The sequence below is a fragment of the Acanthochromis polyacanthus genome, chromosome 15, assembly GCF_021347895.1.
Source record: "Acanthochromis polyacanthus isolate Apoly-LR-REF ecotype Palm Island chromosome 15, KAUST_Apoly_ChrSc, whole genome shotgun sequence".
Classification (NCBI taxonomy): domain Eukaryota; kingdom Metazoa; phylum Chordata; class Actinopteri; family Pomacentridae; genus Acanthochromis; species Acanthochromis polyacanthus.
The window spans coordinates 34,758,642-34,771,387 of NC_067127.1; the positions used below are offsets into that span (position 1 = coordinate 34,758,642).

At 39.3% G+C, this 12,746-nt stretch overlaps 1 non-coding gene across 1 annotated transcript; it reads left to right on the forward strand.

Annotated features, from left to right (window-relative positions):
• Nucleotides 1–12,042: 12,042 nt before the first annotated feature.
• On the forward strand, nucleotides 12,043–12,115 carry trnak-cuu (transfer RNA lysine (anticodon CUU)). The gene has a single exon. It is a non-coding gene; the product is annotated as a tRNA-Lys (tRNA).
• The last annotated feature ends 631 nt before the right edge of the window (nucleotides 12,116–12,746 follow it).

Consider the following 12,746-nt stretch of genomic DNA (forward strand, 5'->3'; position numbering starts at 1 on the left):
TTTTAAGGTGCAGGCCTTTGAGATAATTTAAGCCTTGCAAAGCATTGGGGAGGAGATTTAGCTTAACAGATTGGACACAGGGCCAGGAACTGCTAGGTCCCTGGTTTGAAACCAGCAAACATCACTTTCTATTAAGCTATCAGGGGACTGTTGTGGTACCTCTATTGGGCCTGCACCTTAAACTTTGTCTGTTTTCCTTCTTCTTCCTTTCTTCCCCTCCCCTTCTTTTTCTGTCTTGGCCAGGGAGGGCTGGGTAGAGCAGGGGCAGGCCCCCACACCATTATTTGCCCCTCCCTTATGGAGGGACAATCCTTATCTGGGTTTGGTAGGCCCGCGCCATGTAAAAGACAATTGTCTAACCCTAAACCCCAACCCTAACCTTAACCCTAACCAAAACAATGCATAACCCTAAAGAAACGTTTTTGCACTTTTACTTTTTTCAGTAACAACAACATGGCCAAGAAAACACTGTTTAAACTTGTGGGGACCTCATTTTTGGTCTCCACCGTGACACGAGTCCCCACCGAGATAGCAGAAACAAGTACACACATACACACACACACACACACACACACACACACACACGTCTTCATCTCCCTTCTGATGTTTTGCACATTTTCCGTCTTTCTCTACAAATGTCTTCTCGTCCATCTGAAATTAAATGTGGATGTCGTTTTCATTTTTACAAACAAAATGAACAAATAAGTAAGGAAAACCACTTTGCTCATGATCAATAGCGAGTCAAAGTTTACTGAGTTCATACTGAACCTGAACACAAAAGGCTCTGACAGTAGTGCAGAAGTCTTCAGTTTCCTGCATGAATCAGAATATTAACATGTATGTGTGTGATTAAAACAGAAGATTTTTAATAGATATTAAAAATCTTTTTTTGTGTTTTGTGATGTTATCAGAATCTAAAGACACTTCCTGCTGCCATTCCTCTAACCCTCATTTAACCAGATATCCTCTCAGCTGTACAAGCCAGTCGGAATTTTATTCAGTTTCTGCACAGAAACCGAGGAACCAATAGTCGTCCAGCTTAAACTTTATATAATCCTGCTTCCAGGTGATTCATTCAGAACTAGAAAAGCACTCAGAGAGCCAGGGCCGGATTGGGAGTCAAATTCGGCCCGGGACTTTTTGGACCAGACCAGCCCACCTGCGTGTCTGCACAGGGCTGATGAATGGTTGGACGCTCATCCCATTCGCCCGCATATGGATAAATAAACAAAATTATTTAATAAATACCAGCGCACCGGCCCAGATGTGGACCGGCCCTTCGGTCAAACGACCGAATGAAATAACGTTCAATCCGCCCCTGTCCAATGGAGATATTCCATTAAAAATCAGCCGTTTCCAGCTAGAATAGTCATTTACCACTTTAGCAATGTCCGATTAATTTAATGTTATCTTCATTGAAAAAAAAATGCTTTCCTTTCAACAATAAGGACATTTCTAAGTGACCCCAAACTTTGGAACAGTGGTGTAAATAATGTCCACATCGAATGTTTTTATTTTGTTAGTGTTAATTCTTCTTTTACAGTGTTTGACTGTAAAATTATGCAAGTGTTTACTGTATTAAATCATCAAAATAGCATAAATTTACAGATATTTGCCCTCATTGGAAAGATTATTTCCTGGTTGAGAGAAGTTTGCCGTGTAACATGTGAAAGGATGCATATTGACCTAAAACCATGATCCTTTTCTAATCACAATCAAGCAGTTTTGATGCCAAATGAAGCATGAAATTCAAACCAAGTGAAAAATAATGATCCTCAGCTGAAAGTCCTGTGATTTACTCCACTACCAACGCTTTAACCTGCTTATGAGGCTCTTTCAAACTGTGTGAACTCCTACATGGCCATTAGCATTGCTTATTGATGTCGGTGCCACCAACACCGCTTTATTTGTCAGACACCAGGAGGTCTGCACATACAGTAAACACACGGATATGACTGGATGGAAATGGAGAAAATATTTCAGTGGCAAATGTGTTTCTATTTGTACAGTGTATAGCTAGCTGCAGAACTCTGCAGAAACATACAGAAAAGTATAAACTGAAAGTTTAAATTAGCTCAGGTGAGGTGAGCTTCAAGAAAAAACTTGACTTGAAACTTGAAAAGACTGTTTTCACCTTCTATTCTGCAGAAATAAAAGCAATTAACTGATTGGAATTCATATAAAAAATCCCACATGAGCTAATATCGCTCATTGTTTTGATTCCTCCATGAAATGAAACTTCTTTATTTCCAAACGGAGGTTAGAGACATGCAGTAACGCCACCCTTAAATATAAATTGCTGTGCTAAATAAACACAAGTTCCAATACAGTGTTCATGCTGCAATTACACATCAAAGTGCTGCAAGATAACAAGAATTAAACATTACAGAAACGTATCCTGCAGCGTGAAGCGACGAAGACATCAACGGTTTCAGTTTTCACTCTTAATTAGGACTTTTGATTGTTTTGGCACAAAAACACTGAACATTATGAGCGTCTGCTTTCCTCCCTGTCTCATCAAATGAAATACTGGAACATAATTAGCTGTGCAAGCAGGAAGGGAAATTACATTTGGATAGCTAAAGTAAGAACAACGACTGGGTGGAGTGCTGCGCTCTCTCAGTGCTTTCCTTGTTGATCATGTTTTGCCAACATCAGGAGCTTAATGAAGATGGAAAATGGAGAAACAGTTTATGACGGAGAAGGGAGTTTGAAAATATTTTACAGTTTTTGCCCGAAAGCTTTGCACAAGATCATCAGTCAGTAGAAATAAAGGAACTCTGAGCGTGAACGGAGAGATTTCAAAGCGTTCTGGTGGATGACCTGCAGCAGCAGCCTTCCTGTCCTGCCAGTCAGCAAGCGGCCGTCACTTTACAACGGAAGCCACGGTCGGATATTTTACACCTTCTTTCCTGGAAACCCAAAACTCCAACGAGCAGCCGAGCAGCAGGAGGGAGGAGAGCGAAAGTTTTCCCTCGACCCCCGGAGACATTAGAAGATGAATGAAGGAGGACGGAAGAAAGTGCGTGACAGGGGTGATAACGAGGTAACCCGGGTCATCGAAGGGATGCAAGATGTTTGATTTTATTCATCTGTCATCACACAGGTTTGTTTTTTAAAGAAGTGCAAGCGTAGCCATGATTTTAGAAAAGAAATGAACCAGTCATTGAGCACATCTGGACGAAGAACTTTACAGTATCAGTCTAAAAAGGAGTCATTTTCTGTTGTTTCTCCATCGTGCATGAGAAAGAAATCTGACAAAAAAGAACATCTGTGATATCAAAGCAACAAAATGAAGACAAAAAAGCCAAAATCTGACAAAATTCCACAATTAACATTTAGTTGGACAATAAATCCAGCTTTCAAAATGAAAACCAAACAAATAAAATGTGCGATGACGAAAAAGACGGACCTCAGGACCCTGACTTTAAATTCCTGTTTAGCTGGCCTCCTGGAAAGGAAAAAGATCTCGTACTGGTGTATGTGGTAGTAAAAGGTCTGGGATGTAACTGGAAGAGAAGCCATGAAGGGCCTTAAAGCTTCTCAGTAAAATGTTAAGATCTATCCTGCAACACACTGGCAGCCAGAGTAAAGAGGCTGAAACAGGAGTTATACAGTTGCAAGAAAAAGTATGTGAACCCTTTGGATTTGTGCATAAACTGGTCACAACAATAGACAAACACTGTCTGCTTAAACTAATACTTTTGTCACATACTTTTTCCACCCTGCGCTGTGAAGGTTTACATGTTGTGTTCAATAAAACATAATTTTTGTGCGCTATTAGTTTAAGCAGACTGTGTTTGTCTGTTGTTGTGACTCAGATGAAGATCAAAACACATTTTATGAACAATTTATGCAGAAATCCAAGTAATCCCAAAGGGTTCACATACTTTTTTTTTCAACTGTATGGTCGTGTTCATGGAGTCTGGTTCAGGCATGTAAATGAAGCCGGTACAATCATCATAATGAAATAAAAGCGTGTAAAACAGTTTCTGTGTCATTGAAAGTTCAGGTATTTTGTAAATTTGTCTGAGATGAAGTGAACACTACGTCAACTGCCTGCTGACGATCACATGACTCTGATCCTGCTACAAATCCACTGCTGCGTGCCACAAATTTTTTTAAAGATTTCATTTGTCGGAAATCGTACAGCGACTGAGCAGCCTTGGTGAAGTGCTGCGCTCTCTAAATGCTTTTCTTGTTAACAACTGTACTGGCATTAAACGTTGAGTCACTGTAACTTTGTGCTTTAATCAGCCTCTTCTACACATACATGATCTACTACTGTACTAAGTAGTTAAACACAAATTTTCCTTCTGTAACCTGCCTTTTCAAACTTTACTCATGAAACTGAATCCAAACTCACCTGTTCACACACAGTTATACACACACACACACACACACACACACACACACACACACACACACACACACACACACACACACACACACACACACACACACACACACACACACACTACCAAACACACAACCGTTGGTCCGACACCTCAGGATCAGTTCACTTCTTCTTCTTCTTCTTCTTCTTAGTCTTCATATATAACAGATCAATAGTTATTATAGTTTTACATAGACCGATAGTTATTGCAATATACTGTAAAATCTTGTAGCATTTCCATATGTGCAGTATCCTTATTTATTGTGTAGATGTCATTCATAGCATCCACTTCTAGTTGTTAATAGCCTTCATTCCATGCATCCTTCACTCTGTGTTTCTATCCATGTACTGCATCGTGGTTTTGTCCTGTGACAGCATCCGTGATGTAAATTACTGAATGACAATAACGGAATCTAAATGTTTAATGAATACTAAAAATATCTGAATATTTGTAGAGGACCTTTTGAAAGCAAAGTTACAAAGTTCTTTACAATGGATGAAAATAAATGAGGTCCTAATCATGGAGAACAAAGAAGATGAAAAAGTCGATGTTTTCTGTACAGCACATTTAGGACGTCACCTGTTGCATCCAAAGACACCAAAAGTACAGCAGTCAGACTATTCTTTACCTTTCATTACAAGATCAAAAGGGCATCAACTAAATGAGTTTGGCAAATAAAAGGAAGATTTCTTTTTTGAAGCACAGCTCAGCTTTTAAATAAAATATCCAGGCAGAAATGGAGGACATTCTACTAAACAGAATCAGAACCAGGCCAGTGTAAACAAAGAAGCATTGTTGTTTCATGGATTACTGCTTCCATCATTCATGTGTTCACTTACACCTGCAGACCCATCTCTGAGGTGTGTAACCACTTACACTGCCGTTCAAAAGTTTGGGGTCATCCAGACAATTTCATGTTTTCCAGGAAAACTCCCACTTTTATCCATGTGCTAACATAACTGCACAAGAGTTTTCTAATCATCAATGAGCCTTTCAAGAAAGAAAAGCAGTTTTTTCAATGAAGAGAACATTAAATGAATTACAAATACAGACTAGATGTTGTTAATGTGGTAAATGACTATTGTAGCTGGAAACGGCTGGTTTTTAATGGAATATCTCCATAGGGGTACAGAGGAACATTACCAGCAACCATCACTCCTGTGTTCTGATGCTACATTGTGTTAGCTAATGGTGCTGAATCTCAGCAGTGTACCTTTCCCTCAAAACACAACTGAGAATGCAGTTTAGTTGTACAAGAACATAAGTTTTAGAAGTGAGGGCTCAGAAATAATCTTCAAGGACCAGATTTCCACCTAAGTGTCTGTGAATCTGCTAACTGATAACACCTGATCGGTGTTTTTTTCCGTGGAAGTGTGATGACTTTGAGTCCTTTCTGACGCGCTTCTACCTTTAAACAGCTGTAAAATGCAGCAACAAGAAATTTCCAATCAGCTAAAATTGGTGAAAGTCAGAAAACCATAAATGTCTATGTGGGACGACTGAACAATAAATGTGAGGTAGGAGCAGATTTTGAGGCAGAAGGTGAGTAAGGTGAGTCGCACTGGGTGTGACCCCCGGGGCAGATCGGGGTGAGGGGCGACACCAGGACTACCGGTGGTCCACTTCCTTATCTTTCAGACGGAGCGCCCCGCCGAGTCGGCAGGCCGGGGTATCAGGTTTGGGCCGGGGCGAGGGGTCGCGACCTCAGCGGGAAACAAGGGCTACTGTTCTGCTCCACTCGAGCTTTAAGAAGAGACGCCTGTTTTCAGAGAGCAGAGAAGTCGAACGTTTCATTCACAGGGAAAGTCCTCATGGAATAACGTGAGGTCAAAAAAGACAACCTGATAAAAACATGCAAATCAGACGCAAAAAAGAGTCCAGAAAACCCAAAGATGACCTGGTTACCATCATACAATTTCCATATTTACTAAAGATAATCACTGTTAAACAAATCATTCCATTAGTTTTTAGATCAGGGGTGTCAAACCCATTTTAGTTCAGGGGCCACATTCAGCCCAATTTGATTTTATGTGGACCAGACCAGTAAAATCACAGCATTTTAACTCAATAAAACTCCAATTTTTTCCTTTGTTTTCATGCAAAAAAGTATGTTCTTCAAATGTTCACATTTAATGAACAAAACGTCATGAACAACCTGAAGTTTCTTCAGAAAAATAAATTATATTTCAACAACATTATGCCTCAGTTTATCATTTACACATTACAACTTCCAGATCACAGAGTGCTGACAAAGGAAAAAAACATTTAGTCATGAACAACAACAGTTGGACAAGAAAAGACAAAAAAACCCAATAAAAAACAAGACAAAATATTACAAAAATGAGACACAAAATTACAACAACAAGAACAAAATGACAAAAAATTAGACATACGACACGAAACAAAAAAAAGAGACAAAAATTCACAAAGCACCAAAAATATGGACAAATGACAAAAATGAGACAAAAAATTACACAAAATACACAAGCGTGACCAAAAACACAAAACAATGAATAAAGCGAAACACAAAATGAGAAAAACAAGACCAAAAATACAAGCGTGACAAAAAGGAAACAAAATGAGAAATGCATGAAACAAACGACAAAAAAGACAAAAAGAAAACAAACAAGACAAAATCTCACAAAAATGAGACACAAAACGACAAAAGTGAGAAACAAATTGACAAAAAAATTAGACAAATGACATAAAACAAAACAAAAAAAGACAAAAATTGACAGTTATGGTGACAAAAAAATGGACAAAAACAAGACAAAAAATTACACAAATGACACAAATGAGACCAAAAATGACAAAGATGAGAAACAAAATGACAAAAAAGTAGACAAACAACACAAGCTAAACAAAAAAACAAACACAAAACGACACAAACAACACACAAAGCAACGAATGAAGCAAAACACAAAATGACAAAAGTAGGAAAGCAAATACAACCGAGACAAAAAGGAAACACAAAACGACAAAAACAGAAGCAAAAACATGAGACGAACGACGAAAGTCAGACAAGAAACAACAAAAACAAGACAAAATATTACAAAAATCAGACACAAGCGACAAAAGAACAAAGAACAATCCAGTATTTTACTTTAGACTCTATACTTTTTCTAGTTTTATAAATTTACTATTTGCAGTTAATGTCTTCTCTGTAATTTTTACTCTTTACTAAGTCATTCCACGGGCCGGATTGGGCCCTCTGGAGGGCCGGTTTTGGCCCGTAGGTCTCATGTTTGACACCCCTGTTTTAGATTGTTTTCAGTCCTTCCAAGAACTTTTCAGGACAGTCGACTTGTCAAGACAGGGAACTTTTAATGTCCCAGAAGCCATTAGAAAACCCACCCTGGGGCCCAAATGGAACCTTTTTGCTTCGTAAACATTCTGAGAAGGTTCTAATAATGTTTTCAACAGGGAATTTTCCTTTAGTTCCCAGATTGTTCTTCTTAATAGTAGAGCAACTTGTAAAAATGTTTGGTGGTAACAGTGTGACAACGTTCGGTGGTCTCATACAGTCAGACCATTCTCCTCAGTCTTTGACCTCCTCATCATTCTTTAAACTGCTCAAACATTCAATGTTTTTGATATTAAACTCCTGTTTTGAAACTAAACTTTGGCCTCGACTGAAGATTGTCTTCTTAATAAAAGTTGTGTTACTTTTAGCACCACTGTGTTTCTGTCTTCACACGGACACACTTCAATCATGTTCCCTCCCAAACTCAAACCGCAGGGGAAAACACTTACCTTGTGGTTCCCTGCCCACGTCATCTCGGCTCGTAAACCCCACAAACACACCTTAGCTGATCCAAGTCGGCGCTGATTAGAGGAATCGTAGCCCGAGGACACTCAGTGTGATGTGTGTTTGTGCAGCAGGTGGTCGTGCTGTGTTTGACTGCAGGGCTGGACCGATGCTTCCTCTCTCCTTTGTTTACTCTGATGAGGGAGTAAACAAAGACAGCGACCTGCGAACACACAGTCAGGTGGGCGGTGGAGCGGTCATTTCCCTCCGTCAGGTATGTCAGCCCCGAGGCCACGGCGAGGCTCGGTGACGCTGGAAGTGGCACAAATGTCCCATCTCCTGTTGGACACGAGTCAAAGCAGAGAGGACAGACCACACAGGAAGCAGAACAGCTGAACATCCAGTGAATTTGGATGGAAAGTTGGACACATCAGCTTCTATCTGGATGTAAAAATGTGTCAAACGTGTGGCCCACGGGCCTTGTAGAGGGTCCAATCTGGCCCGTGGGACGATTTTGTAAAGTATAGAAATTATATAGAAGACATTAACTGCAGATTGTAAATTTGTAAAACTATAAATTTAAAATAATTTCTAGACCATGACAAGTTGTTCACAAAGTAAAATACTAGACTGTTCATTGTTCTTTTGTCATTTGTGCCTCATTTTGGTCATTTTGTGCCTCCTTTTTCTAATATTTGGTCTGTTTTTGTTGTTTTTTTGTCTGACTTTTGTCGGTTGTCTCATGTTTTTGTCGTTTTGTGTTTCCTTTTTGTCTCACTTGTGTTTTTTGTCTTATTTTTGTCATTTTGTGTGTGCTTTATTCGTTGTTTCGTGTATCGTTTGTGTTATTTTGTGATTTTTTTGTCTCGCTTCTGTTGTTTGTCTACTTTTTTGTCATTTTGTTTCTCGCTTTCATCATTTTCGGCCTCATTTGTGTAATTTTTTGTCTCGTTTTTGTCAATTGTTCATTATTTTGTCACTTTGTAACTTTTTGTCAGATTTTTTGTCTTTTTTCGTTTTGTTTCATGTCATGTTTCTAGTTTTTGCTGTTTTGTGTCTCATTTCTGTAATATTTTGTCTTATTTTTTTGTCTGACTTTTGTTGTTTGTCTCATGTTTTGTTGTTTTGTTTCTGGCTTTTGTCGTTTTGTGGTTCCCTTTAGTCTCACTTGTGGCTGTTGTCATCTTCTGCTTTGCTTTATTCATTGTTTTCTGTATCGTTTTGTCATTTTGTCATTTATTTGTTTGTCTAATTTTTTTGTAATTTTGTGTCTCATTTTTGTAATATTTTGTCATTCTTTGCCTGACTTTTGTCATTTTGATCAGAAAATAAAACACTGTATCACTGTAAACCATCCATTTTTGTACATGGGTGGCAGGTAAACAGATAGGGAGGAAGATGAAAACAGAGATAAACAAATAAACAGATAAATAAATAAACAAAGTTTTACAAGTTTAGATGGATTTCAAAAAAATTAATAAAGTTGCGCTGACAGTTTTATACATTATTAATTATTTAATCTGTCAGTAATTATCTATTCAGTTTGATGACCTTTTTAAAAGATATAATGATTGAAATATGAAAATCAGAAGCTAACTTTTTCTAGTGTTTTCTTCATCCAGAGTGACAAAATACATAGTGTATAGCGGTGTAAAACAGGAACAGCATCTCTGGAAGGCAGGCTTGTGTCCAGAAGGGAGAGAATCAAAGCATGTTTTTTTATTATCTTGGAATAAAACTTTATTTATTGGATAATAAGAGAAGACCTGGAGTTCACCACCAGCATGTTCATAACTAAGAGCTGCTCATTGTCGAGGCAGAAACAGTTTCTGTCATATTTGGAGCTGCAGGGCTGGTCGGCTGATGGATGGAAGTCAGAGGTCAGAGGAGAGCAGTCAGGAATGAGGAGTGTGTGTTTTTGGATGTGTGTGTGAGGTCCTGCCAGGTGTGTGTGTGTGTGTGTGTTTGTGGGCGGAGCTCAGGTGTTCATTCACAAAGTCCGTCTGACATCACAGACACATATCTGAACGCTGTCAGGTTTAAGGACGTCCTAAAATCTAGATTTTCAAAACTAAACTTATGGATGATGACTTTGTTTGACTTGAAAAAGAAAAAAGTTTGTGTGGGTCATTCCAGAATGGGAGGACATTTTACGTCCCACCCATCAAATTTCAAATAATCCACTTAGAAGAATGGTGTTTTTGAATTTAGCACATTTGAAAACAACATTCTGTTTTCTTTTTTTCTCTCTCTCATTCTTGTGTCTGCAGACTGCAATTGTTAGTTTAAGACACAAAATGACATAAACATGACACAAAAAAAGAGACACAAAATGGCACAAAAGAGACACAAAACCACAAAATGAGGAAAAAACTGACAGAAAAAAACAAAAATGAGGAACAAAACAACATAAAGGGGACAAAATGGTTCCAAAGTAACACGAAAAGACATAATTGAGATGCAAAGAAAAATGAGGAACAAAACAAGAAAATATTTAAACAACAAAAACTGAGAACAAAGCAGCATAAAAGAGACTAAACTGTACCAAAAAGACTTGAAACAACATAATGAACAAAAATGAGACACAGAACGACACAAAATGACAAAAACAAGACTCAAAATGACAAAAAATTTAAATACAACGACAAATAGTGAGACACAATGCTATAAAAATGACACACAAAGAACAGAAAACAGACTAAACTGTTCCAAAGAGACACGAAACATCATAAGCAAGAAATATGAGACACAAAACAGACATAAAACTACACAAAAAAGACAAAAAATGACACAAAATGACACAAAACGACAAAACAAGACACAAAACAACAAAAATGAGACACAAAACAACATAAAATAGACAAAACGGTTCCAAAGGGACATGAAAGACATACAGTGGGTACGGAAAAGTATTCAGACCCCTTGAAATTTTTCACTCTCTGTGTCATTGCAGCCATTTGCCAAAATCAAAAAAGTTCATTCTACTTCTCATTAATGTACACTCAGCACCCCATCTTGACAGAAAAAAACAGAAATGTAGAAATTTTTGCAAATTTATTAAAAAAGAAAAACTGAAATATCACATGGTCATAAATATTCAGACCCTTTGCAGCAACATTCATATTTAACTCACATGCTGTCCATTTCTTCTGATCCTCCTGGAGATGGTTCTGCTTCTTTATTGGAATTCCTGAAATGTCAGTACCCGGCTAGCTCAGTCGGTAGAGCATGAGACTCCACCCATTTGGAGAAGTAATCCACAAATGCCAGTAGGTACAGATTTCTACTGGAACTCCTGGGAAAAGGGCCCATTAAATCCAAGCCTAACATTTCCCAGGGTCATACCTCTAGTTGCTGTAATTTACCCGCTGGTTTGCGGCTTGCTGGCATGTATAGTTGACACACTCGGCAATGGGTCACGTATCGCTTGACATCCCAGCTCATGTTTGGCCAGTAAACCAGATTCTGCATCGTCCGGTAGGTCTTGTACCTCCCGAGATGACCAGCCAGAGGGTTCTGGTGGAACAATGTCAGCAGTTGCAAACACAGGCTTTCAGGTATGTATACCTGGTAAGTAGTTTTGTAAGGTAGTTTGGCAACCCGGTAGACAATGTCCTCCAATACGGTGAAGGCGGTATTAGCTCTCACCTCTATTTCCCCCTTATCCATCACATCCTGATATGTTCTTTTGCTGTCAGGGTCTGCCTGCTGGGCGCTCCACACTGCCTCGATGGTTAATAGGAAGGTCTTCTGAAGCGTTTGGCATGGTAGTAGCAACAGTAGCACAAATGGAGTCATGGGTGGATGCTGCATTGTCACTTGGAGCCCGAGACAAGGTATCTGGGACTGTGCCCATCTGTGTACTCTACCATGAAGGTAAAATGGTGTGGTGTCAGTGCCCGGCTAGCTCAGTCGGTAGAGCATGAGACTCTTAATCTCAGGGTCGTGGGTTCGAGCCCCACGTTGGGCGCTGGTTATTTATGTGGTGGTTCAACTGAAAGGTTGTGCTGTTGCACCCTACAAAGGTTCAGTGTTGGAAAAGAAACCCTGTCACCAATATCAAACTGAAAATCACAGTCATTCTGCACAACATATAAAGAGGAGGGTACAGGCTAACAACAATCAACACAAGTTGTCCTTTATGTAATCCAGTCCGGATTTTCAGTGGTCTCTTCCTTCTATAGTCTGACCCATCCAGCATAAACAATGCACTCCAGGTTTTCCAAATAATCCAACAAAAGAAAAACCAAACAAGGAAGTGGGTTATGGCTGTTCATTCAGTTCCAAAGAAACAAAAATTCTCCAAAGAAAAATGCTGCCATTTTGTTTGGGAATGGAGGATGAATCACAACGAAAAAAGGAAAGTAAACCAAACTCACAGGTCCATGCTGTCTTACGTGTACGGCGCTGCAGCTGGGAGTCTTTCGGGGCAAAGTCCGACTTGCTCCGGCAATCGGTAACCGGCAACCGCGAACCACTTGTCTGGATTACGTGGGGAGACCAACACCGTGAACGATCTGTCGCTGACTTGCCACCATACTGCTTTGGAGGCTGGAAGATATGAGGGAGTCGTAGGGCCGGCTCTCCCAGTGCACGAAAAC